We start from the raw sequence: 26,948 nt of genomic DNA, 5'->3' as shown, positions 1-26,948 counted from the left end.
TACGAGTTTTTAGAATGAATGGATAGCAACTTGACCATATCAAGTCACCCTACTGTAAAAGCTTACAATGCTGGAAACAAAAAGACAATTCCAAAAGCTTCCAAAGAGAAAAAAAAATCATATAGAAAAGATCGGGAGTCAGAATGTCTTCAGATTTCCACTCTTCCTGTAAGCAGCCTGAGATGATCTTTGAAAATGGTTCACTATTCAGTTGACCCGGAAAATCATACAAAATCATGCAAATCAAGAGGTTCAAGGGTGCCTGAGTGGCTCAGTTGGTTAAACATCAGACTCTTGATTTCAGCTCAGGTCATGATCCCAAGCTTGTTGGGATTGAGCCCAGTGTCAGGCTCCGTGCTGAGCATGTAGCCTGCTTGTGATTCTCTCTCTCTCTCTCTCTCTCTCTCTCTCTCTCTCTCTCTCTCCCTCCCCCCCACCCCATCCCCCATGCTTGTGAGCATGTGCTCTCTCTCTTAAAAAAAAAAAAAAAGAGGTTCAAATCTTCATGTTCACTTTAACAACACATGTGAAACTGCCTAGGCCATCAAGGGTATGCATATCCAAAAAGCCACACAGTATCTGAAGGATGTCACTTTGCAGAAGCAATGTATGCCATTCCATTGCTACAAAGAGTGGGGCTAGACACAAGGTTGGTGTCCCAAAAAGAGTGCCAAATTTTTATTGTACGTGTTTAAAAATGCACAGAGTAATGCTGAACTTAAGGATCTGGATGTAGATTTTCTGGTCATTGAGCACATCCAGGTGAGCAAAGACCCCAAGATGTGGTGTAGAACTTACAGGGCTCATGCAGATTAACCCATACATGAGCTCTCCCTTCCACACTGAGATGATCCTTACTGAAAAAAGAGCAGATTGTTCCTAAAGCAGAAGAGGAGGTTGCACAGAGGAGAAGGATATCCTAGAGGAAACTGAAGAAACAAAAACTTATGGCTCTGAAGTACATTCTGCATAAACTAAATGCAAATAAAAGTAAAAAAACAAAAACAAAAAACAAATGTCTTCAAATTTTCAACACTGGAAACATAAAATACTATCTTTAAAATTCTGGAAGAATATTATTTCTAACCTAGAGATCTATTTTCAGCCACTCTATCATATGTAAGAATAATATAAAGACACTTTCAGACATGGAAGCATTCCAAAATTTTACCTCCCATGCATCCTTCCTTAAGAAGCTCCTGGAGAATGTTTTCCACTAAAGATACTAACCCAAGAAAGAGGAAGACAGGAAAGAGAATCCAATACAGGAGAGAGGCAATGGGAATTGCAGGAGGATGGTGAAGAGAGATTCCAGGATAATTGTCTATGTATCAGATTCAGAGGGCAATCAATCTAGATTGGAAAGTGAGTCCAGAGACAGCCACACTGGGGACAGTCATCACCACGATCTCCACTACCATCACATCATCATTTTCATTTGAGCATAGAGTGCTCAAATGCATGAGCTTGTACTTGGCTGTCTTAACCACAGTCTGGAGTTACTATACTCTCTACTCCCTGCCCTGCTGCCTGGATCAGTAAAGACTTGCATTTTACTGAAAATGCAAGCAAGTTTTGCTTTGATCTACTCCTAAAAGCTGGAGGAAAGCCATGTGAGTGTAGAGGCAGTAAACAGCAGCCTGTTTGGTTTGACCATATTTCTGTCAAATGTTTTGTAACTGATCCAAACTATAACTCTGCCAGATGCCTGATAAAACCTCTGTTTCCTAAGACTCATGCCTAACGCTGAATGCTTACTTCCCCAGAAGGGGCTCTTACAAGCTTCCAGAGAAGCCATGAACCAAAGATTCTGTTCACCTTCTCCAGGGAGTTGTCATCTAATAGCAACAACACTGGTCTTTCTTTACACAGCTAGGGTTGAGCTTGCTACTTGGTTTTTCAAATCTAAACAAAGAAGAGCAAGAAAATTATTTATACCATACTCAGGGTGTCAGGATGAAGAAGAGGTTAGTAGAAGAAAGAAAAATAAGTTAGGGCAGAGAGCTTCTTAATCTGACAGGTATAGGAGAGTTTTATTATTATTATTCTTTACATCATACATTTACATTTAAAGTGTTCTTGGGGCGCTTGGGTGGCTCAGTTGGTAGAGCATCCATCTCTTGATTTTGGCTCAGGTCATGATCTCCCAGTTCATGGGTTCTAGCCCCATGTCAGGCTCTGCTGACAGCATGGAGCTCACTTGGGATTCTGTCTCCTTTGCTCTCTCTTCTTCCCCTGCAGGCGTGCATGCACGTATGATCTCTTGATAATAAATAAACTTAAAAAAAAGTGTTATGATTATGTTTCTCTCTCTCTCTCTCTCTCTCTCTCTCTCTCTCTCTCTCTCACACACACACACACACACACACACACACACAGAGGCTCTGTAATATGAATCATATGAAGTTCCCAATATTCTACCATTTTTGAGGTGCAAAATAGCAACCTCCTATGTTTAAATCTAATAGTTGAGGCTCAGCAATGTACCTTATGCCCTTGAGGTGAGTTAAGAGCCTAAGTTTCCCCATCTGCAAAGTGTAGAGTGAAAAATAAAACAACAGAGAAATCAAAGAGTAGAGTGAAAAATAAAACAACAGAGAAATCAATGTAATGAACTCTCATAACTGTGTAACTCTCATACTATGTATGCCCAATACAATAATTCCTGTCCTCCAAAAAGTTAAAATGGAAGACTAAATGGGGAAATTCCTTTGTGTTTCCCAGAGTAAAGATCTGGCAAATATTATATTCACATAAGTATAGTTTAATGTAATGTAACAATGAGAACTTAGGAACAGTTTTTAGAAATCCCCAAACCCTCACATTTCCCTCACTTCTGCTTTTCTTAAAGAAATAGGGGCACAGAAACTGGAAATGGCAGGAAGCAATAATGGGGATGTGATTTGAGGGAGAGGTGTGAGAAGAGGAATTAGATATCAAATGAGACAAGTGTATTCACTATGCTCTAATCAAGGCAGAGATATGGGCAGACTGAGGTGGTTCTTGGTAGAAGAGCTATTTTGAGGCTTTTTCCAAGCATACAGAATAAACACTCATGTAAACTAAAAAGAATCATCTTCTTTTCTCCCTTTAGTATAATTTACTGGGCAATTCTGGTGGGTCAGAAGCACTTTAAACATCTTTATATACATCTTCACTTCATCCTCATAGACGTCCTATGAATTTGGTACCATTATTACCACCCTGCTCCTAATGCCCTTTTACGTACAAGTAACTGAGGCTCAGTAAAGTTAAGGAACTAGCTCAAGGTCACAGGCCAGTAAATAGCAAAGCCAGGTTTCAAACCTGGGCTAATTCTAACTTCAAACCCATTCTCTTAATCAGTAACCCCCTTATACTGAATACATCTTGATTCTAACTCCTTTCTTTTCAAAATGTTCCCCCTTCTTAATCCTGCCCCTTAATCTATAGCTGTGACTATGATTTTTCCAGTAACATCTATTGCTTCCTCCTTCCTGAGTTGTGGGAAATCCCTAGCTACTTTTTTTTGACAGCCTAACGCTGTATTTCTTACACTGGGGTATGCACAAACAGTACTTGGCAACATATTGGGGGCACCCAGAAGCCCATAGGATAAACAGGCACATCCTCCTGGACTGACCATTTTACTTCAGTTTTGAGACTCTCCTTGCTTCTGATTTGAAAACAAACCCAGAACTGCTGTGATATCTTCAACTGCAAGATCTATACTGACTTTTAAGATGAAAGAAACAAGACTCCAGATATATTTTCTATTTGTGGCAGGGTCATATACTGCAACCTCTGGTTATAGGTGCTTTCTCCTCTACAAGTGTTAAGGAGTGATCACTGGGCTGTAAAGTAGGTCAGCAGAGAACAGCACTCTAACCAGCCCAGGAACAAAGGCAGACTGTGGAACATTGCCCTAATCTGACTGTTCAAAGACACTTACAAAACTTTGTACTTACTGGAAATGCATATATTTTTAAAAATGCAAATTTTAGAAAACTATGTTTAATGATGGCATTTCTGTGCAAAATAATTGTGTGTATGTGTGAAAACAGTCTTGAAAGATGCATACTTAACTGTTATCAGTGGTTTCCTTTGAGGAGCAGAACTGAGAGAACTTTCAATTTCTTCTTTTTTTTTTTTAATTTTTAAATGTTTGTTTATTTTTGAGAGAGAGAGACAGAGACAGAGCACAAGCAGGGGAGGGCAGAGAGAGAGAGAGAGGGAGACACAGAATCCAAAGCAGGCTCCAGGCTCTGAGCGGTCACAGAGCCTGACGCAGGGCTCGACCCATGAACCACGAGATCATGACCTGAGCCGAAGTCAGACACTAAACTGACTGAGCCACCCAAGTGCCCCAGGAATTTTCAATTTCTATCATTTGATAGTATTTGACTTTTTCCCTAATGAACATGTATACTACCTTTAGAAAACAAGAAAAACATCTGATGGTTAAAAAATAGAAAGAAGAAAGTGGGGGAAACGGGTGAATGTTGCCAAAAGGTACAAACTTACAGCTGTAAGGTAAGTAAGTTCTAGGAATGTAAAGTATAGCATGGTGACCACAGTTAACAATACTGCATTATATATTTGGAAGTTGCTAAGGAGTAGATCTTAAAAGTTCTCATCACAAGAAAAAAAAAAACTATCTATGTGAAGTGACGGCTATGTTAACTAAATTTAGCATGGTAATCATTTCACTATTTCGAATATCTATAAAGCAAATCAGTATACCTCAAACTTTAGGTATACAAATCAGTATACCTAAAACGAAGGGGAAAAATAGCAACAACAGCACACACAGCAATCCCCCAAACTAAAGATAAAAAAGGATTCCTAGAGATCTTCCAAATCAGTAATTCTCTGAATGACTGAGCCTAAAAGGTCAATCTGAAAATCAGCAGATCTCAGAGTAGGTTCTACCTGAATTTATTTAATTCAATTCAGCAAATATGGTGTCCACTCTGGTAGGCACTACTTGAGGTGCTGGGATATATAGACCTTTTTTTTTTTTTTAATAGATCTTAATATCAATAAGATTCACTTCTTTTGGGGCGCCTGGGTGGCGCAGTTGGTTAAGCGTCCGACTTCAGCCAGGTCACGATCTCGCGGTCCGTGAGTTCGAGCCCCGCGTCGGGCTCTGGGCTGATGGCTCAGAGCCTGGAGCCTGTTTCCGATTCTGTGTCTCCCTCTCTCTCTGCCCCTCCCCCGTTCATGCTCTGTTTCTCTCTGTCCCAAAAATAAATAAACATTGAAAAAAAAAAAAAAAAAGATTCACTTCTTTTCTTCCAAGAGTTCTGTCCAGGGACACAGACATGTAAACAAATCACTGTAATATATATAGTTTTAGTGCAATACAAAAATTTACCAAATGGATATAACTCTTCTGCTCCAGGTGACAGAAGGGTAAGCAAGACATGGTAACCTACCCTCAAGGAGCTTAGAGCTCACTGGGAGTAAATATAAGGTGTTGGCAGAATCTCTACAAAGGAGGCTGAAAAGAGAGGCCTGTGGCAAGTATTGAAAGTTAAAATGAAATGAAACGAAACTTCCTAGTCACATGGGGGAAATATAGGGGAGAATATTCTAGGTTAAAGAAGTAGCAAATGCAAAGGCACAGATGAATGAAACAACACAGTATGTTTAAGGAAAGGCAGGAATTTTAGGATTGGTGGAGTGTACAGTGCAGGGTAGGAGGAAGGAGGTGCTGAGAAGGTGAGCGAAGGGCCAAGAGGTACGTAGAAGTCAAACAATCAGGACTGTGCACTGTACAGTACCTTGGGTTTATGTGATGACAAGCCTCTGAAGAGCTGTGGCAGCAGAGTAGTGACACTTTCAGATGTCCATTTCAGAAAGAGCATTCTCACTGAGGTTCAAAATGTAGGGAGGTCAATTATTAAACTTCAGCAGTAGTGAGAGATGAAGAGTCTAAATAAGATAGGACAAGACAGACGAGAGAAGTACAGCCCAAGTGAAATATGACATGAGCTGCAAATATAAGTTTGGTAGCCACATTAAAAACAAATAGAGGGGCGCCTGGGTGACTCAGTCAGTTGAGCATCCGACTTGGACTCAGGTCATGATCTCACGGTTCGTGGGTTCCAGCCTGCATGGGCTCTGTGTTGACAGCTTGGAGCCTGGAGCCTGCTTCGGATTCTGTGTCTCCCTCTCTCTCTGCCCCTCCCCCATTGATGCTCTGTCTCTCTCTCTCTCAAAAATAAATAATAAAACATTAAAATTTTTTTTAAAAGTTAAGAAAATAAACAAAAAGAAACAAAATATTTTTACTTAACACACTACATCAAAAATGTAGTTCAATATCAAAAATCAAAAGTTCAATATGAAATTAATATAAAAATTATTAATGAACTAGTTCCTATCCCTTTGTACACTAAATCTTCAAAACATGGTGTGTTTTTCACACTTACAGCACTTCTCAGTTTGGTTAGCCACACTTCAAGGGTTCAACAGCCCCACTGACTGGTGGCTACCATATTAGTGCAGGACTGGAGGGATTAATTTAGGAGGCAATATTGATTTGCAGGATTTGTTAATTTCGTGAATGTGGAGAATAAGAAGGTAGAAATACCTGGAATTGCTGGCTTGGGTAACTGGATGGACAGTGGTACCAGCAAACCAAATAGAGGATATAGAAAGAAGAATGGGTCTGAGGGAGGGAAGGGAGGAGACAGAAAGTTTGGTTTTAGAGTGTTAACTTTGCAATGAAGTTATTTGCCCAAGCTAGTAACCTAGCTAATACATGACAGAGCCAGAATCCTGACCCAGATCTCTTTGATGTCAAACCTTTTCTAAAGATTACTCTAAGTGAGGATTTGACAAAAAAGAAGGATGAGGCATGGGAGGTCAAAGTCTCCCTTTATTTTCATTCAATATGAAATACCTTCACATTGACATGTCTCAGAAAACAAAACAAAAAAATTAAAAATCCCAAGTATGTGAGGCTTTTCATTCCATCTCCAAATTTCGTGCATTAATAGTGCAGCCATAATTTTCAGCATTTTTGAAAGACAGCAAGAGATTTTTTGAAATATGCCCAATTTAAGAAATCTAATGTAAAAAAATACACTTTCCAAGGCACTATATCCTACTTTGTAAATTTACACCAAGCCTAGAAATGGGATTTTTAAGATTTCATCAAAATTATGTCCATACTGTAGGTGAAGGTATTAATTTTTAAGACTCAGATAGTCAGAAATTTTCAGATAGTCAGAAAATTACTAAGACCTTCTGATATGCTAAAAAGTGCAGTCTGATTCTATATGTGAATTCACAGATGTTTACTTGAATTAAATTTTGGTTTCTCCTGCATATACGCCTAGGAAGAGAGTATTGGGAAAATGATACATCCAAAAGTAGGTGGCATAATAGCTGTCCTTGAGATTATTTGCTGCTTCAAAATACAACTGGTTGCCTTAGAAATGACTATGATCACACACACTCTCACATGCACATGCGCCTGCCCATATATGCCCCAAAGCTATCTATGAATGGGAATAAACAAAATAATTTGTTTTCAAAGGCATGATTTTCCAAAACAGAAACAGGCAAAGTGAGAAAACTTACCTGAGTCAGTTTTAAAACAAAGAAAAGAATGGTTTAAAATTTGACCACTATCCAGGAAATGGTAGCCACAATATTTTTAAAGGATGCTAAAATTAGAATGTATGTGTACAGAATGCAGTCTGAGTAGTAACTCTGGTGATAGTGAAATGATTTATAAACCACCAACTCTGTGCCAGTCTGCACAACATTCCTATCAAGCACTCTGTTTAAAAAAACTTTTCTCATTTTTTAAATAGAGAACAGAGCAGAAGACCCTTGGTTTTCCAGTTGGACAAGGCAGGACAATTCATGTCCATGGGAAAGTTATTTCAGTGTGACATACCACGGAGTTGAAATGGCAATGGTATGGCTTCATTTACTTACTCCTATTAGGCAATATAGGAAATGCAGAAGCAATAATGTGCCTGTTATCTGTCACCTGCCAAAAGGAAGGACAATACTGTTTGTAAGATGTAGACCAGGCAGGCATCAAATTCTAGAAAATATTGCAGTTGGGAGTTATCACAAGAAAATCATTTTATGAACTGTCTTAGTCAGCTTGGGCTACCGTAACAAAATATCATAGACTGGGTGGCTTAAACAACAGAAATGTATTTCTCATAGTTCTGTAGGCTGGAAGTCTGAGATTAGGGAGCCAGCATGGTTGGATTCTGGTAAATGCTCTCTTCCTGGCTCACAGACAGCTGCCTTCTCACTGTGTCCTTGGCGTGGCAGAGAGAGAGAGCTGTCTCTTCCTCTTCTGACACTAATCTCCGGTCTCTTCCTCTTCTCATAAGAACCCCCCATGACCTCATGTTAACCTAAACATTGGTAGTTAGGGCTTCAACATGGCAGGGGTACACAATTCAGTCCATAGCCCATAGCATGAATCAGATCATCTGTTCTTATTTACCCACTGCCTGATCTAACCAACTCATGATATGCTGCCAAGCTGGCATTCAAACGGTGAGAATTTGATCATTTGCTTTGAGAAATATTGTTCGTTTTCGGGGAGGCAGAACATCTCTGAGAAAAGCACAGTATATGGATTCCGTGCAGTACTAGACAGCTGTTAACCTCTGGGCAAGTCACTTAACTTCTGAGCCTGTTTCCTCATATGTAAAATGACAAAAATACAACCACTTACTCCAAAGAAACATGTGAGGATAAAATCAGATAATATCTATGAAAGGACTCAGTAAGCTGTAAAAGACTACATATTGTTATTGTTAGGCTATGAAAGCACAAAAATGTGGTCCATTTATACATGGCTTTGACAGATCCTAAAAGATTACGATTTTAAGAGAATTAAGTTTTCATGAAAAAAGAGTGGACATATATTTGCAAAGATGCTTTAACTCCTTGATTTAAGCACATTCATTTCTTCTTGGTTTCACTGTCATCACTTGACTTCAAGATGCAATTAGGTCTCCTGACTGGTCTTCCAACCAGGATTCTCCTGGATCACTGCCAGGTTACTTTTCCTGCTATTCATTCTACTTTCTGGGATTCATCCCAATTTCTGGGATTCTAGGCTATCCTAAATTGTAGGTATGACAAATCCAGAATTACCTGGTGAGGAGAGGGCTACATATGCAGGTTTGGAAATTATAACACAGAACAACATACACAACACAGGAAGAGTAGCATAGTGGGAAGACCATGAACTTTGGAGTCAGATTGGCATTTGAATTCTGAATCTATTACTTGTATTTATTTACTCTAGGAAATGGTTTAATTGCATCTCAGTTTGTAAAATGGAAAGTTAATTGCTTACTTCATAGGGTTATTTAAGCACAGTGTCTAACTTTATTAGTGTGTGTGTTTTAGTTTCTGTCCCTTCATATAAAACAGATAGAAAAATAAGATGTTAATAAAAACAAAATGGTTATGTGCATTGTATATTTAGAGTTTTGTTTGCTCCACTGCATAATCAAGTACTATATCTAAAGTGCAAGAAGATAAAAAGGCTACATTGGAAAAGGGAACAATTTAACAAAATAGTTCACATCTGTTCCCAAAATAAATCTTTTTTTTTTTAATGTTTATTTTTGAGAGAGAGAAAGGCAGGGCACAAACAGAGGAGGGGCATAGAAAGAGGGAGACACAGAATCCAAAGTAGGCTTCAGGCTCCGAGCTGTCAGCACAGAGCCTGATGTGGGGCTAGAACCCACGAACCGTTGAGATCATGACCTGAGCCAAAGTTGGACACTTAACCAATTGAGCCACCCAGGCGGCCCTCAAAATAAATCTTTTGACATATTCAGATATCTCCTTGGTCAAAACATCAAATGTAAATCTATGGTTACACTGTAAATTAAGTTTGAGATTTACATTTTTGTCTGTAGGATAGGTTGGATTTGAAAGAAACAAAACTGGAGATGAGAATCCAGTTACGAGGATATGGTAGCTATTTAAGCAAATGCTAATAAAGATTTGAAGAGAAGGCTATAGAACAGAGGGAAGGAAGAGAACTGATTTGAGAAATAATTAGAAAGTAAAATTGGCAAGACTTGGTGAATGACTGGATTTGAGGGCTATGGAGAGGAAGGAGTCACAGACCACGCCCAGGTTTCTACACTGGATGCCTGGAAGGATGGTGGTATCATCTGTAGGAGTAGAGGTTAGGGTTGAAGATGCTGACTTCAGTTTTGGACATTCTTAGTTCGAAGTATGTACTTGTCTAGGGTAGAGATGCAGATTTGGAACTTGACAGCCCAGAAAGTGGATGAGATCCACTAAGGTGGAGCCTGAGACAGAGCTTCAGGGAATATCAACACTTAAGGGGTAAGAGGAGCTCAAGTATAAAAGATGACAAGGAATGGTCAGAGTACAAGAAGAAGGATAAGAGTATGGACTCACAGAATTTACATTTCAAGAAGAAAAAAAAAATAAAGTACTAAATATAAGAGAAAATGTCTGCATGTCTGTATCTCCCCACTGAATTCACATATTGAACACTAACCCTTAGTGTGATATTAAGTGGGGATGGGAGTCTTTTGGGGGTGGTGATTAGGTTATAAGGACAGACCCCTCCTGAATGGGATTAGTACCCTTAGAAAAAAGGCCAGAGAGATCTCCCTTGCCCTTCTGTCATGTGAGAACACTGTGAAAAGTTGGCTATCTATGAACACAGAATCAGGCACTCACCAGACACTGAATCTGCAGAGCCACGAACTTGACTTCCCAGCACCCAGAACTGTGAGAAATAAATGTTTGTTGTTTATAAAGTTACCCAGGTTATGGTATTTTTGTTATAGCAACTCAAATGGACTAATACAAGGACTAAAATATGTCCACTGGAACTGGCAATTAGGAAACTACTGATGGCCTCAGTGGGGCTAGTTTCAAAAAAGTGATGGGGGGTGCCTGGGTGGCGCAGTCGGTTAAGCGTCCGACTTCAGCCAGGTCACGATCTCGCGGTCTGTGAGTTCGAGCCCCGCGTCAGGCTCTGGGCTGATGGCTCAGAGCCTGGAGCCTGTTTCCGATTCTGTGTCTCCCTCTCTCTCTGCCCCTCCCCTGTTCATGCTCTGTCTCTCTCTGTCCCAAAAATAAATAAATTTTTTTTGAAAAAAAAAAAATTTAAAAAAAGTGATGGGGGCTAAGCCATCCCTTAGGGGTTAGGGAGTAAATGGATAGCAAGAAAGAAATTGTATACTAGTCTTTTGAGAAGTTTTGAGAAGTTTAGGAAGAGAGAAACTAGAGCAAGCTAGCTGTTTATGAGTTAGTGATTAAAGCAATGGAGATCCAAAGAATCAAAAGCATGATACAAAGAGGCCAAAGTAGAATTTCAGGAAAGAGGGACAAATAGATCTGTTATAGAAGAACATGGATTTTGGAAAGAAGTATTTATAATCCTGTAACTTTGCCCCTTCCTAGCTATGAGACAAATTACTTAACCCTTTTTGAGTTGTAGTTTCCTTATCCTTAAGAAAGAAATACCACTATGTGTGGATCCGCTGTGAGAATTAAACGAGATGCTACATATAAAAGTGCCTTGCACAGGCACCTTCTGCTTGCTCCACAGAACATACTCAACAAATACTAGCTTCTATCTCCCCACAGAAGTCACTAGTAACATTGAAGAGTGTCATTTCAACTAAGCAGTGAAGATGATGTTAAATTGTCCTAGATTAAGGCATTCAGTTATGAAATATTACAAATAGGGAACAAGAATTGAAAGAGAAAAAGGATCTGAGAGAGTTAACCATGTTTGAAGCCTAAAAAGGATGAGGCAAGTAAACTGCCAAGAAAAACTAAGGCCAGAGGAGCCCTCATGTCTTATATATGATTAGTGTACGTCCCCAAATTATTAGAAATAGAGGTCCCCCACTGGTCTATAAAGGGTGCAATTTGCAACAAAGATGGAAGCTGTAGAAAGCTGGACATGGAAAGGATCACAGGTCAAATGAGCCACGTCATGGAGGAAAGTTTTGATGGAGCCTGGTGCTGTTGATCATTTCAGCAAAGATCGAGGAAACAAAATATTTAAGAATATTAGCTTCCAAAGCAGACTTGAATTCAAGCATCCCTGGGCCTGTTAACAAATGTGAAGCACACAGCTAGAGAATTTGTGGGTAGAAAACATTCCCTAATTGCACAATCTCTAAACCTTCCCATCTGATTCTAACTATAACAGATGTTCAAACAAATATACGTCTCAAGTTTTCCAACCCAAATGCACAAAGAATTACTCTCTTCAAACATACATTCATTCTAATAATTAATCTTGACATGACAGCTTTCTTAAATAAATTCAAAGTCATTCCAGATGGGGTGTGTGTGTGTATGTGTGTGAAATTATCAATATTTTCAGCTTCATATGTTGGTTACAGAGAAAACCTAACGTTTAAAGAATTTAGAACTGCACAGACTCAAAAAGCAAGATAATGGTATAATGGAATCCAATGCTATTCTTTTTTCATATCTCTCTTCCTAAATAAATACAAGAAATGCAACTCTCTCTTCAAAATACAGGGCACAGACTTCTTACCAACTGCGCATTTACTGACCGCAAATCAAGGTGGATGAGCAACCACATAGCTCGGAAGAAAAAAAAAGAGAGATGCTGTGATCATGTGAGGGAAAAGAAAACTAGAAAAAACTTCCCATGTTTCTCTGTACAGGGAAGAAAGAAAGAAAGAAAGAAAGAAAGAAAGAAAGAAAGAAAGAAAGAAAGAAAGAAAGAAAGAAAGAAAGAAGAAAGAAAGAAAGAAAGAAAAGAAATTAGAGAACTCTTTAAAGGCAAAGAAAAAAATCTTCCAATTACTACTGAAGGTAAAGAAAGAAGTGGTAAGTGAATTTGAGAGCAACTTAACACAGGTAGTCTGAAGAAAGACAAAGGTTGGTTTCTCCACAAAACTTCTTCCACCCCCTGGGAGAGAACTTATGTGCTTTCCTTAAAGAAAAGAGTTGCACTCTGGCAATGCTGAACGTGGGAAATGACTGACTTTATTATAGGAAATTAATTTTGACAAACATCCAAATTAAGCATAGTAAACAAGGTCACTGTGTGGAGTTGAGCTGGCTGTGCACTGCACAACTCTAGGGCAACATTCACACAGACTAAGATGTGAGAGCCCCTGTGGGTGATGCGCAGCAGCAGCCCTGATGGCAGGCATGTACTGAAAACAATGTGAGCTCCAAGAGGGCAGGGGATTTTCTCTGTTTCATTCATGGTATCCCTGGCACAAAGAATAGGGCCTGGTACTTAAGAGGATCAATTAAAATGTGCTGCATGAATGAATGCATTAATGAATAAAAGAAAAGGGGAAAACTGAAGTTTGAGAGCAGAGGGGAAGTATATGTTAGAGCAGGATTCCTTTCAACTGGAAGACTGAGCAAGTAAAAAAATCCAGAACCTTGGAATGGAATTCCTACCTGTTATGTAGGAGGAGAAAGAAGGGATGACAGAACCAGTTTGAACTGTCTTGCCAAGTTTTATTGTGCTCTGGCATGGACTTATTAAGAGTGAAGCTAAAGTTATATTAATAAAGAGGGGTGGAAAGACCATGTTGGCATAGATGGGAACTTTTCTTCTTATTTTTTTCTTCTTAGTTAACAGGCTAAGTATGTCAAGAAAAGTTCACTCAATTGCTTTTTTTCTATCAAAAGTATCTACATGGCCATAACCATACAGGGAGGTGGAAGTCAGAAGAGGATTTTCACCATAATACGACTCCCCCCCCCCAACAAATAAATTCTTGAACACATGATCAAGTAAAATGAACACTGCAGAAGTGATCTCTAAATTGTTATACACTACCATAGTGTTAGCTGTTTTTATTATCCAATTAATAGAAACAGAATTCACAAAGAAAGATTAACCAGTCACGTAATGTCTACTGACCATATTCTGAACTTGAGCATATATGCATGTATATAAAATAGGTAACTTATATTATTCCTTGATTTTCATTCTGTTCTATTTATCAGGTTTCAACTAGACCTGTAGTCTGTTTCCTTAAAACCCTCAACATCATCTTTACATGATCCCATTAAATAGATATAGAATTTCTAAGGATATGGGCTGTTTCTATGGAATTTCTTTACACATTCACAGTATTTTTTTTTTAAAGTTTTATTGATTTATTTTGAGAGATAGGGAGAGAGAACACTCGAGCACAAGTGAGGGAGGGGCAGAGAGAGAGAAGGAGAGAGAGGATCTCAAGCAGGCTCTACCCTGTCAGCACAGAGCCCAATGCAGGAACCAAACTCCTGAATTGCAAGATCATGACCTGAACTAAAATCAAGAACTAAAATCAGAAGCTTAACTGACTGAGCCACCCAGGTGCCCCATATTCACAATGTTTCTTAAAATTTCAGCTACAAAAATTTATTTCAGGAGAGCTGATGCCTCTATATGTCCTGTTATGATTCCTCTGATGACATATCACAAACAATTCATCTCACCAAAGAAATTTGCTAAGTTGCTCTATATTCTGAGCAATACAAAGGTACTTACTGAACCATATTTTTTCTGTTCACAATCTGTTTTCTGCCATGGGTTTTGGGACACACCATCTGTAATTTCCATTAAAACAACAAAAGCAAACAAAAACAAAACACATAGCTCTTCGCTGTATAAAAAATCTGTAGTTGGCTTCTCTGGGAGGAACCACTCCTACTCACAGCCACTTGATGTTTATCAGGATCTATTAGTTGAGAGCTGTGAAAAATAGAGTGGGAAGTTCCCTGTAACCAAAACAAAAATGTTACAAATACTTACGTGATCCTTAGCAATACCTGTCTCCTATCCACCATATGTTTAGGAGTTTAGTAGGTTATAGAAACCACCAAATAAAGGACAACTCTTCATGTGGTAATGTGATGTATCAAGCCATTAAAGCTTTATTTTTCTATGGGTAATAAATCCACATGGTTCAAAAATCCAAAAGAAACCAAAGGGTATTCACTGAAAAGTTTCCCTCCCATCCTATCCTCCAGCCACCTAGCTCCTTTCCCCAGAAGCAACCAATATTTTCCACTTGTTGGGTGGCCTTCTCAAGAGACATGAACAAGCAAGTGTGTGTGTGTGTTTTCTTTCCCCTTCTTTGCACAATGGGTGGCACAATGTATACTGCTTAGACTCCTAAGCACTTCTCCCACTGTGCCATGGATAGGGAATAGGCTTCTTATATGGGTTTTTTTGTCGTTGTTAGATAGAACGATAGCAGTTTCCTCAAGTGCTGTGTTGTGAAGGAGCTTGAGGCCAGCAGGCTTGAAGGACAGTATGTTGTGAATGTTCTGTAATATCTGCTACAGCCATCTATTCCCGTTCTGTGCCTTACTTTATCTTCTACATGCCTCTATTATAAGAATTACCACACTTTATTATGCTTGGGAAGGGGTGTCTAAAGGTAGGTACCATGCTCTTTTATGGATATAATGCAAGGTGCCTACCCAGCACGGGACCTAGCATATAATTAGCATTTAATAAATATTTACTCAGTGAATCCCACAGCAAAATTCCCAACGTTTAGGGAGAATGAGAGAGCTTTTCATATTCATGGAAGAGCTACTTCCCTCCATACAAAGATAGATTTGATCAACTCTGGAACTGTAGATATACAATGATGGTGTATTTGAAACACAGGTGACAGTGTTCTCCCTGTCCCAGTCAGAATTTTCAGCAATGCCATGTGGCACTCAACCTCCTTGAGAAAAAATAATTTTACAGAACTTTACACAGGATCCTATATGTATAATCACCTGGTTTCCAATCACTGCCATGTAAAGGGAAAATGGTTGTATAACATGTGATTTCTGAAACAAAGGTGAGGTGAGAGGGAGGTCAGGTGATGGTGAAATAAAAATGAACGGAAACATCATGAGTGAAAAAGAAAGTTTATGATTATTTTTTAAAAATCCAGCAAATGAGAAAAATTAAGAACATTTCAACTGAACTTTACTCATTTAAGACTCCATCTGCTAATCATTCTCATATAAGTACTGCCATCTACAGTACATCTAGGAATCCTGGTATTTTTTTAGGGAGGAAATAACAGAAATGAAACGTCTGGCACACAACAGGCTAATGTCTTCATGCCCTTTTAAATACATGCATTTATCAAAGTTACATGGTATATTTTCTCTTTGTCATTTTGAAAGGTAATAATGCTTAATGGGTTGGTTATTATCTTTTAAAAATTTATAGTGTAAAGCTAGAGCTTATGATTTTAAGTCTTTAAATTACATGTTATGTAACTATTAATAGTGAAGAAAAAAGAACTAATTTATAATTTTAACCTAGAATTTTAAGAAATATTTTAATATGCTCAAATTCTCATTCACTTCATTTTGTTGTAAGATACAAATTGGGACTCTCCAAGGAGAAGTAAAGAGAGTCCCTTTTTTGAAGTGAAAAGAATCTCTTATTTTGGGTGGGATTCTCTTTACTGACCTGTGGGTTAGTGTAGGGACAGACAGGATGGAAAAGGAGGAAGGGCCATCAAAAGTGAACAGACTGACTCATATTTGTAGGTACAAGCTGGAAAAGCCTAAATGAAGTTATCCCAAACCACAGGTGATCTTCATGTTCCCAAGAGAATATTATACCAACGTGCTGTGTTGTCACAACACAGCTTTTAAGGTAAATAAGTGGAATCCATTCAAAATACACTTTAGAATCAAAAAGAAGAAATTTGATTTTGGAGATAACATAACCACCAATATTAAGAAGACAGTGAATTTTTCTGGGTTGTTTATCCAACTATTGCCAACTGGGTATAAAATTTCATCTTTTTTCTCAAATCCCATCGTATTATGGGTACGAAGTGTTTGACAATAGGAAAAAAAGAGTGATATTTAGTACTTCCCCCACACACACCCTTTACTCCCTACCTCCCAAGAACTACTTGGCTACATAGTGCTATTTGAACATGTTGTCTGCACACAGAATCAGCCCCCCTTCTTTCTCACCTCCTCAGCTCTAGTTATAGAAACCTAACCTAGTCATAAAGAACCAATTAAATGGTGATGTCTGTCCATAAAGTATTCTTTTATTCCTCCTTAGCTAAAAGTAGTTTTCCTTAGCCTATGATTTTTTTTTTTTTTTTTAGTTTTTCTGAAATACTTCTTAGGGCCCTTATAAATAGTCTACATATGAACAACTTGAGTATTTACAAGATTATAAACTCCTTGACAAGGAGAGAACTGCATTTTACTCACCTTTGTATCTGCCACAATACCCAGCACTATGCCTGGCACAGGATAGGAAGTCAGTAAAGATTTAACGAATAATGTGTGTTTACATTTCAAAATTTATATTGTCCACAAGTAATTTTTTTGAGAAATATCATGGCACAAAGATCAACAACAGAAGGGTCTTTGTTAAATATTTCTTGGGCAAGGAAAGCCAGAATCTATGGTAACTACAGTAAAATATACATACTTAAGCTCATGGTTTTTATAAGAGTAATACTTAGTGTCATTAAGTCACTAGCAGTCTAGTGACAACTTAATATTATAACTTGTCAGAGCTGTGGTTAGGCTAGGGGCATTTGATTTACAAGGAGCTAAAACTTCTAAAGTTCTTTTCTAATCATTAATTTATAGACTAGACAGATTGTACTATTGCCAGGGAGATGTCGTAACTACCAGAAAGGAAAGCATAACAAATTCTAAAATATACCAAATGTTGGGAAGAAGGGCAGGTATTAGAATCCTTAGCCTTTTGTTTACTGATTTCCTTTCTTGGGTCTCTCTTCACTACAGTAGAAAAACACCCTACCAAGGTATTCAAGTGTTGAGGCTCTCTTATTCAGAGTTCCTAATAAGTTTATGTATGTGGTATGTTATACTACATAAAATTAACTACAACAGAGTTTCTTTTAAAACAAGCAAGAACAATATATTCAGAAAAGAACACAAATCTATGCAGAGATATGGAAAAAATTAATTCATGATACTAGCAAAAACAATCAATATCAATGATTAGATATGAACATGGACAGGTGGAAATAATTATCAGGAAAAATTATAATTAAGCTAAAAGAGAAATAGATGAAAAGACATCATTAGTGTAACCCTGGAAACAATCAATAAACTTCCCACAATCTCAACCCAAAACATACCACAATCAACCAAAAGGAGTTTGTGGTCAAAGATAAACAAGAGCTAGATACAAACCATGTAATTTCAAAGCTGGGAAATGGGGAGAGAACCAAGGAGACAATAATTACCAGGGAGGGAACACTATTGTAATTAGGTAGCTTTGGGGAAAGTTATAATTATGAAGGTCAAGGTGCTACACATCTGATAAAATCCTTAATTAGTTGTTGTTTCAGTAATGTTTCATGTTCTTTAGGTATTTTCTAGTATAGGCTGTAACATTTTTTTCCATTGGAACTTTAGAAAGAAAATAAATTGGAAAGGCTGCATTATGTAGTGTTTAGAGCATAGGCTCAAGCCAGATTTCTTTAATTCAAATTCTAGCTCTTGCTTAACTAGCTTTGTGACCTCAGGGATGTCACCTAATCTCTCTAAGCTTCAGTTTCCTCATCTACAAAATGGGAGCTAATACTGGTTCTCACCTGATAGGAGGATTTGTTTTTTATGAAGGTTAAATGATTAATTTAGTAAATTAATTTATTGTTTATAAGGCACTTTGGAACTGTCTCCCACAGAAGTGCTACGTGAATGTTTGATAAATAATATCGGTCCTCAATATTCCCACTGTTCATCTGACTTAAAAACTTTGAGATTGATCTGATTGCTGTAGATATCTGGCACCCCAGTCCAAGTTAGTATGTTCCAATTTTAAGGTCCCCATAGACCACTCTGATGGCCATGATCGAGAAGATCTTCAGATGTACGTATTATGATGACACTAGGTGTAATTTAAAAAATGGTTTTCTGGGGCGCCTGGGTGGCGCAGTCGGTTAAGCATCCGACTTCAACCAGGTCACGATCTCGCGGTTCGTGAGTTCGAGCCCCGCGTCGGGCTCTGGGCTGATGGCTCAGAGCCTGGAGCCTGTTTCCGATTCTGTGTCTCCCTCTCTCTCTGCCCCTCCCCCGTTCATGCTCTGTCTCTCTCTGTCCCAAAAATAAATAAACTTTGAAAAAAAAATTTTTTTTAAAAATGGTTTTCTATTTTTGAAAAAGCCCTGCTTTGACTTTACTGTCTGTCCTTCATTCCCCCTGCTATGATTTCTAACTCTGTTTCTATAATTTTAGTTAAAAGATAGTTATCCAGGAAACAGTATACCTCTTACTCAGGGTGCTTAAGTGTTCACTGCCTCCAAATCTGCCATGACCCTAAAGAAATTAAAGGGCACACACACACACACACGTCAGGGGAATACATAGAGAGAGGATATAAGAAGATATGCATCATTTCCACTGTTAGATATATGACAGTACAGAGTAAAGCTGCGGATAGAGTGGGGTCTGAAGTCTCAATAAGACCATGTAAAATCAAGAAGAGCTCCCACATAGAGGTGCTGGTGTGATACCTAAAGAATACTATAGTAGAGGCTTTCAATAATTTATCAGTGAAAAATCAAGTAGATGGAGAGTAAGATAATGGCCTTATTCCTAATAACAATCTCTAGAACATGGATAACAAGAAAAGGAAAACTTGAAAGGTTAACACATGGAGGCAAGTGTCACTGAGACTCATGACACTGAAAAGGTATGTTCTATTCGAATGATGCTGTTGTGGTTGGCGAACTGTGATGCTTTCCTAACACAGATTACAAAACAGATATAGACACGACATACGGTAGTAACGGGAAATGTCACCTCTCCCAGCATGGGTGAGAGGTTTCATTCTGGTAAAAGTAGAGCACCCGATAAGTTGATATCATATTGACAATTTCATTTCTCAGCAGAGGAAACAACAAAGAGAACTGCTATTCAGGAGTATAAAGACTGTCGAGGAGGAAACTATAGATGATGTGACAACGGCTTTAAAAGACATGATGGTCCTCACTAGTTTGGACTTTATAAGAGCAAAGGAAGGAAACATTTCCCATGGGAGGACCCTAGACCCTGAGAGAGAAAATGTCAAAGTGTTCAGACAATATGGAGTAATTCCAAGCTAGAAACTCTAACAGGGAGTATAACCTAAGACAAGAGGAAGGTAAGGCTTTAAAAACAAAATTGTAATATTATTGACTCTATTGAGAAAAAAAGGAGAGAAGCAACTAAAGAAAAAAATTAAACACAGGTAGAGATGCATTTATTAAAGGATGAATACAAAAAGTGGTGCAAACTCACTACAATAATATCAAGAAAGTTAACGCCCAGAAGGAGATTATTTTTTTTCCTAAGCACATGACCTTTTTGTTTCCTGCTCTTCCTTGCCTCCCCCCCCCGCCCCACCCTGCTTCTCCTTCAGGTCAGAACTGCTGGTTAAGTTCTACCTAGCAAGGAGACCAGAGAATTAGAATCTCAGCCTGGGAAAAGAACTTGAGAGTACAAAATGGGGCAAAGACAGTATGTGTTAGGGACTTGGCAGTATCCAAAATAAGCTATTTTATGGCCATCAGAGTGGTCTATGGGGACTTTAAAATCGGGACATGCTAACTTGGACTGGGGGTGCCAGATATCTACAGAAATCAGGGAGACAGGGCTAGTCCCATCAGTGGATCTGAGTGGTATGTCCGTATTTCTCATGACTTTTTCTGTAGGTAACTGTTATTTTGAGCTTTTTGTTGCTTTTACTGAATATGCTCTGAAGTTCTTGAACCAAATCTGTAGTACTGTTACAGTACTGACTACAGTATATGTCAATTTTTGAGGCCATTCTTTCCAAATACTGGACTCTGAGTATAATAAATACTGAATAATGTCTCCCAGCTGTTTCTTGGTGAGTATCATTTGTTTTCATCCATGGATGCCTCTGGTGCTGGTCTTTGGTGAGATCCACTGAGCCTGGCATCCTTTAATCTCTGCTGTTCATATATTCAGGTCCAATGACTATTACAATTTGTAAGTTATGGACAACAGAAAATAAAAGTTCCAAGTTATATTCAAGTTGGAAATGCTGCACAAAAGACTGAATGAGAAAAGAAGTACAAGAGAATTGACTGAAAAAAATAATTACTCCAAGCGAGTTCATTTTTCTAGGCCTGGATGAATTTCATCCTAAGATACCAAGAAAACGTATATATATAATTGTGCAGCCATTACTGGTTATCTCTAAAGAAGGAAGAATGGAAGTCTGGAGATAAACAAACATGACTAATTTTCAAAAAGGAAGGAAATATAAATCTCGAATACCACAACACCAGTTCAGAAGAGGAACAAGACCAAAGAAGGTCAGAGTAGTAACACAACCAAGGTCATGCCACAGGAGTGGTTAATTAGACACTGCCTCTGGGGCCCGCCACTGGACCCTCAGGTGAGCATGCTTGCATGTCGTGCAGGCACATACACCACAGTCACAGTAGGGCAGGATACAGACTTCCACTGCCGTTGTGAAATGTCTCTACCACAGTCACAGTAGGGCAGGATACAGACTTCCACTGCCGTTGTGAAATGTCTCTAACCGCATCTGTGTCTTTATATCCTCCAGAGTCAAAGTCCCAGGAGGAAAAGCCCACCTGGCTAAGCATGGATCTTGTCTGTCCGTTTTAGTTGCAGGGCTGGGACCAGAATGAGGTGACTAAGGCCCTTGCCTTGGGCACGAAATTTAAAGGGGCACCAAAAAATTCACTGAATAAGATGAACAGTACTTTAATGCAGTATTTTGCACGATCAAAATCAATGCACAAAAATCCACGATGAACAAAATATCAAAATTTAAAGAAAGACAGGTTCAATAATAGTGCCACGCCAAGCCATACTGGTGCCTATGACAAAAGGGACAATCAATAACAGTGATTCAGTTTTTCTTTAAAATTTCGATATTTTGCTCATCATGGAATTTTTTTTTTTTTTAGTTTATTTACTTATTTAAGTAATCTCTACACCCAATGTGGGGATCAAACTCATGGCCCTGAGCTCATGAGTCCCATACTCTTCCAACTGAGTCAGTCAGGCACTCCCATCATGGAATTTTTTACATTAATTGTGATTTTTAAAATATTGCATTAAAACATTTATCCTTATTAATTACTGCATTTTGGGGCATCTCCTTAAATACTACAGCTGAGGTGAGTGCCTCATTCTTACCCCAGCCTCAGGCCTGCCCCTTGGTTCCAAGGAGCAACAAGAAGAACTGTTTGGAGCCATCTTTGATTTTCCCTGTGGGAGGGCATGGCTCCAAAATAGGAAGTGAATGTGGACGCTCCTTCTGCCTGGAACATAAATCTGCCCTGCCTCCCTCCTCTCTTCTTGATTGTCAGGTCTCAGTTTAGATCTCACTTCATCACTACTGATTTAGTTATTCCTCTATGCTCTCTCAGTATCCTATACATAAGCTTACCAAATATTTACCACAGTGTTTTACAATTTATTTGTTTACATCCTTCCCCAAACTACAGTCTTAGATGACACAGATTCTGGGATATTCATCCTTACATCATTCTTTTTTTTTTTTTTTTTAAATTTTTTTTTTTCAACGTTTATTTATTTTTGGGACAGAGAGAGACAGAGCATGAACGGGGGAGGGGCAGAGAGAGAGGGAGACACAGAATCGGAAACAGGCTCCAGGCTCTGAGCCATCAGCCCAGAGCCCGATGCGGGGCTCGAACTCACGGACCGTGAGATCTTGACCTGGCTGAAGTCGACGCTTAACCGACTGCGCCACCCAGGCGCCCCCATCCTTACATCATTCTAATACTTAACATAGTGCCTGATCATATTAGGCCCTCAATAAATACTTTCTGAATGAAAGGTATGGAAGCCATATCATAGGGGAGTAAATGAAAATAAAAAGTATTGATTCCAGAAAACAAGACTCAGGGAAATATAAAGAGTTGTCCTCATCTACCTGAATGGCTGTCATGAGGAAGAAGGTTAAGATTGCATTTCTCAATCTTTTGTCCATTCTCCACCCTCCTGGAGGAAGTTCATGACACATCCATCACAACTGGCTCACAATGATATTAAATATTCATTTAATATATTTTTTAATGGGATTTTTTTTTGGAGGGTGATGGTGGTAGTATATATGCTGGAAAGGATCTCATACCCCTAGAAGACCGTGTCAGAATGCTAGAAAAGCAGTACATGTGTTATTCTCCCCGAACCTGAGAATCATGGGACAAGTTTTTCTTATCCCATATAGCTTTATAGGAGATCTAGAACCCACTGTCAAATATTATCCCAGAACAGGTTTTGGCTCAACAGAAAAAAGGATTTTTACCCTTTAGAACTGCTCATAAACAAGATAGGTAGAGATGAGAAATGATGAATGTGCCATGACCATGAACATTGCAGCTCCTTATCAGGGTGTTGCAAAGTGAATCTGGCAGGAAGTGGAGTGAGATTAGGGTGTGGGTTGAATAGTGAACCTCAAAAAGATATATCCATGTCCTAATGTCTGGAAACTGTGAACTTGTTTGAGAAAAGAGTCTTTTAAGATGTAATCAAGTTAAGGATCTCCAAGGTGAGATCATCCTGGATTACCCAGATGAGTCCTAAATCCAAGGACTACAAGAGACAGAAGGAGAGAGGTCAGGGACACTGAGAAAGAGACATGAATATGGAGACAGGGAGAAATGAGACAAGTAGATTTGTGAGAACTTCTAAATTGAAGAATCTTTGTTTCTAGTCATTTCCTGCTTAGCAAATAAACCAAAACAAAACAAAACCAAAAAAACCCAGAAAACCAGAAAAACAGAGACCATATGGAAAGCTACCACTCAGGAAAGCTTTTCTGCGATGTTTCCTGAAACTGACACCTCTACTCTTCATGCAGTAAAGAAAAGGGTAAGTATTTTAATACAATCAAGTAGCATTTCTGTTGGCATACAGAAACTACAAAAAAATTAACTGGTAATGTTGTGAAGTTGATGGTACCAACTTATCTTTAACAAATGCATGAAGCTATGTCTAACACGTAGGATTTAGATGTGGACTCCATCCAAATGTCATGTATGGTCACTTAGGAAATGGTAGCTAATCCAAATTATGCAGGTAAGGGACAAAGTATGCTCTTCTGAGGGTCCACCAAACACTTTTCAAATACTCAGTGTCTAAACAATGTCACGTGTAGGCCACTAACTTTCATAAATGCTGTATGTCCCTTTGTAGAAAAAAATGTTTCTGTAGGCCCATCTTATTCTGCCCATAACTTGCTATTAATTTACAAAATGGGCTTTAAAAAATCTGTGACTATTTCTTAAGCTTTTAAAGAAAATGTAAATACCCAAAAATAATGACATTCCAATTTCACACTTTTTGGATTGTTAATTAAAAAGGAATAAATCTTAACTAAGAGGCATCCTTTAATCTCCAGATTATATTCTTTCACTAAGAAAAAGGAATAAATCTTAACTATATGTCACCAGTGATTTTTACACCTCGAAATTGTTTTCATAAGACCAAATACTTTAAATAAAAAGGAATTTTTCTCCTTCCAATATAAGTTTTATTTGCTAATCACAACACCATTTTATCAAACAGCCTAGTGTGTGATGGAGTTGGGTTGCACACAGATAATAAGAAAGACAGATCCAAACCCAGATTTGGGAGATCCAAACCCAGATACCTTTGCTCCTGCGCTCTTAAGCCGTCTGTCATGGTGTCTCCCAAGTTATTATTCTATTGGTGTTAACAGGCTACCCTGAGCTGGTCCACCAGTGTCTAAATTTATTTAGTTGTTCAAAATATTTAACGACAGTGTACTATGTGAGAATGTGTTGAGCCACAAAGGTGAAAAATACAGAGAACTGCAAGAAATAGAGTGACATGTAGGGAAGAAAAAACATGGACTGTAACAAATGTTCATCGATGGGTGAATGGATAAAGAAGATGTGGTATATATATACAATAGAGTATTACTCAGCATCAAAAAGAATGAAATGTTGCCATTTGCAACTACGTGGATGGAACTAGAGGGTATTATGCTAAGCAAAACTGGTCAGTCGGAGAAAGACAAGTATATGACTTCACTCATATGAGAACTTTAAAACACAAAACAGATGAACACAAGGGAAGAGAAGCAAAAATAATATAAAAAACAGGGAGGGAGGGGTGCCTGGGTAGCTCAGTCAGTTAAGCATCTGACTTCGGCCCAGGTCGTGATCTCACAGTTTGAGTTCAAGCCCCACATCAGGCTCTATGCCGACAGCTTGGAGCCTGGAGCCTGCTTCAGATTCTGTGTCCCCCTCTCTTTTTGCCCCTCCCCTGCTTGCACTCTGTCTCTCTCTCTCAAAAATAAATAAACATAAAAAAATTAAAAAAAACAGTAGGGAGACAAAACATAAGAAACTCTTAAATATGGAGAACAAACAGAGGGTTACTGGGGGGGCGGGGGTTGTGGGAGAGGCGATAGGCTAAATGGGTAAGGGGCATTAAGGAATCTACTCCTGAAATCATTATTGCACTATATGCTAACTAACTTGGATGTAAATTAAAAAAACAAACAACAACAACAACAACAAACTATAACATAACGAGTGGCAAATGCTACAAGACAGAGACAAAATAGGAATTCCAAAGAGAAAGAGATTATTTTTAGCCTGAAATAAGAGTAGAGTGGTAGAATCTGGGAAAATTTTTGAGATGTGCCCATGTGATATCTCAGAGTCAGCTCACTAGAGGAGGTAAGCAATGGAATGGTGATGATGATGATAACATCACCCATTAACTGAGCACTTATCAACATTTAAATTGCATTTTAAAATTTAATTCTCACTAAAATCCAATGGGTAGGTATTTGTCCTCCTTTTATAGATGAAGCAGTCAGAGAGACTGCATCTCTGTGGCATCTAAGTGGGCATAGGCCCGGGATCCTGCTAAGCATGGACAACAACAACAATGAACAACATAACCTCAAACAAAGAATTATCTGGCCTAAAATGTCAATAGTGCCAAGTTTAAGAACCCCTGGGCTACGCTATCTGGTCTCAACACTCCTGATTAAGATAGAACGAGGAATGTTCTACTTTAGAGAGCAAGTTAGAAAGAAGGAGATGAAAGACGTAGAGAATGAAGAGGACTGAACAGAAAAAAAAAATAAGAAGAAACTCTGTAGCTTGAAGCTGGCTAATTAGTATCAGAAACATTAAAAAAGAAAGAAAAGAAAATGAAAAAAGAATAGCCACTCTTACAGTTTCTGACACAGGAAAAGAACTAAGAACAGAGAACACAGGCAAGGCAAGGCAAATCAAAGTCTTTCTCAGAATTAAAAGAACACGGGAATCTTGAAGGAGGTTACATGTAAAAACTTGAAGTTACACTGCTCTACTGAAAACCCAGTGATGTGTGCATGCATAGGAAAGTCTTTTAACACCAAGTAAATCTAGCAAATTATACCAAGGTACTTTGGTGAGGTTTGTTGTGGGGTGCGGGGCAGAGGAGGAATCAAAAACAACCCCAAAATAAAACTAAGGAATTAGGATAGACTGACAACATCTCTGATATAATTATTATAAAGTATTTAAAATTTTGTTGTTTTAGGACTAATAAAACAGTTCTATTTATATATTTTAAAAATAAGTTTAAAAATGTAATCTACCTCTAAATGGCTTTTTGGACCACAGTGGCCAAGATTCATCTGATTTCCTAACAAGAATGAATTTAGGAAGGGGGAAATTTTCCAACGAAACAAAGAAAAAATTAGATTAGGCCACTTAAAAACTAAAAGCTTGGGAAAATATTTGCAATAAATATAATAAGGTCCAATATACTTGCTTTATAAAGAATGCATACAAACAAAATAAATTTTAGGCCAACAGAAAAAAAAGCATAAACATATAAACTTACAGAAATAACATAAATTCACAGAAGAAATCGAAACTGCTAACAAACATGAAAACTGTCAGTCTCATTATTTACTTAAA

General features: G+C 38.4%; 1 protein-coding gene across 4 annotated transcripts in view; it reads right to left on the bottom strand.

Moving 5' to 3' along the window:
- The window catches only part of PRORP (protein only RNase P catalytic subunit), a 135,695-nt gene that overhangs the window by 20,688 nt on the left and 88,059 nt on the right, over positions 1-26,948 (bottom strand). The window contains exon 6 of one of the 4 annotated variants that reach the window (XR_005790821.1): positions 14,516-14,745. The exons of the other annotated variants lie outside the window; for them this stretch is intronic. The gene's annotated coding sequence lies outside the window, so the exon portion shown is untranslated. The remainder of the gene's footprint in view (positions 1-14,515; positions 14,746-26,948) is intronic. 4 annotated transcript variants of the gene reach the window in all.

The sequence above is a fragment of the Herpailurus yagouaroundi genome, unplaced genomic scaffold (genome assembly GCF_014898765.1).
Source record: "Herpailurus yagouaroundi ecotype Mexico unplaced genomic scaffold, PumYag 141, whole genome shotgun sequence".
NCBI lineage: Eukaryota > Metazoa > Chordata > Mammalia > Carnivora > Felidae > Herpailurus > Herpailurus yagouaroundi.
This window is presented reverse-complemented; position numbering and strand designations above follow the sequence as displayed.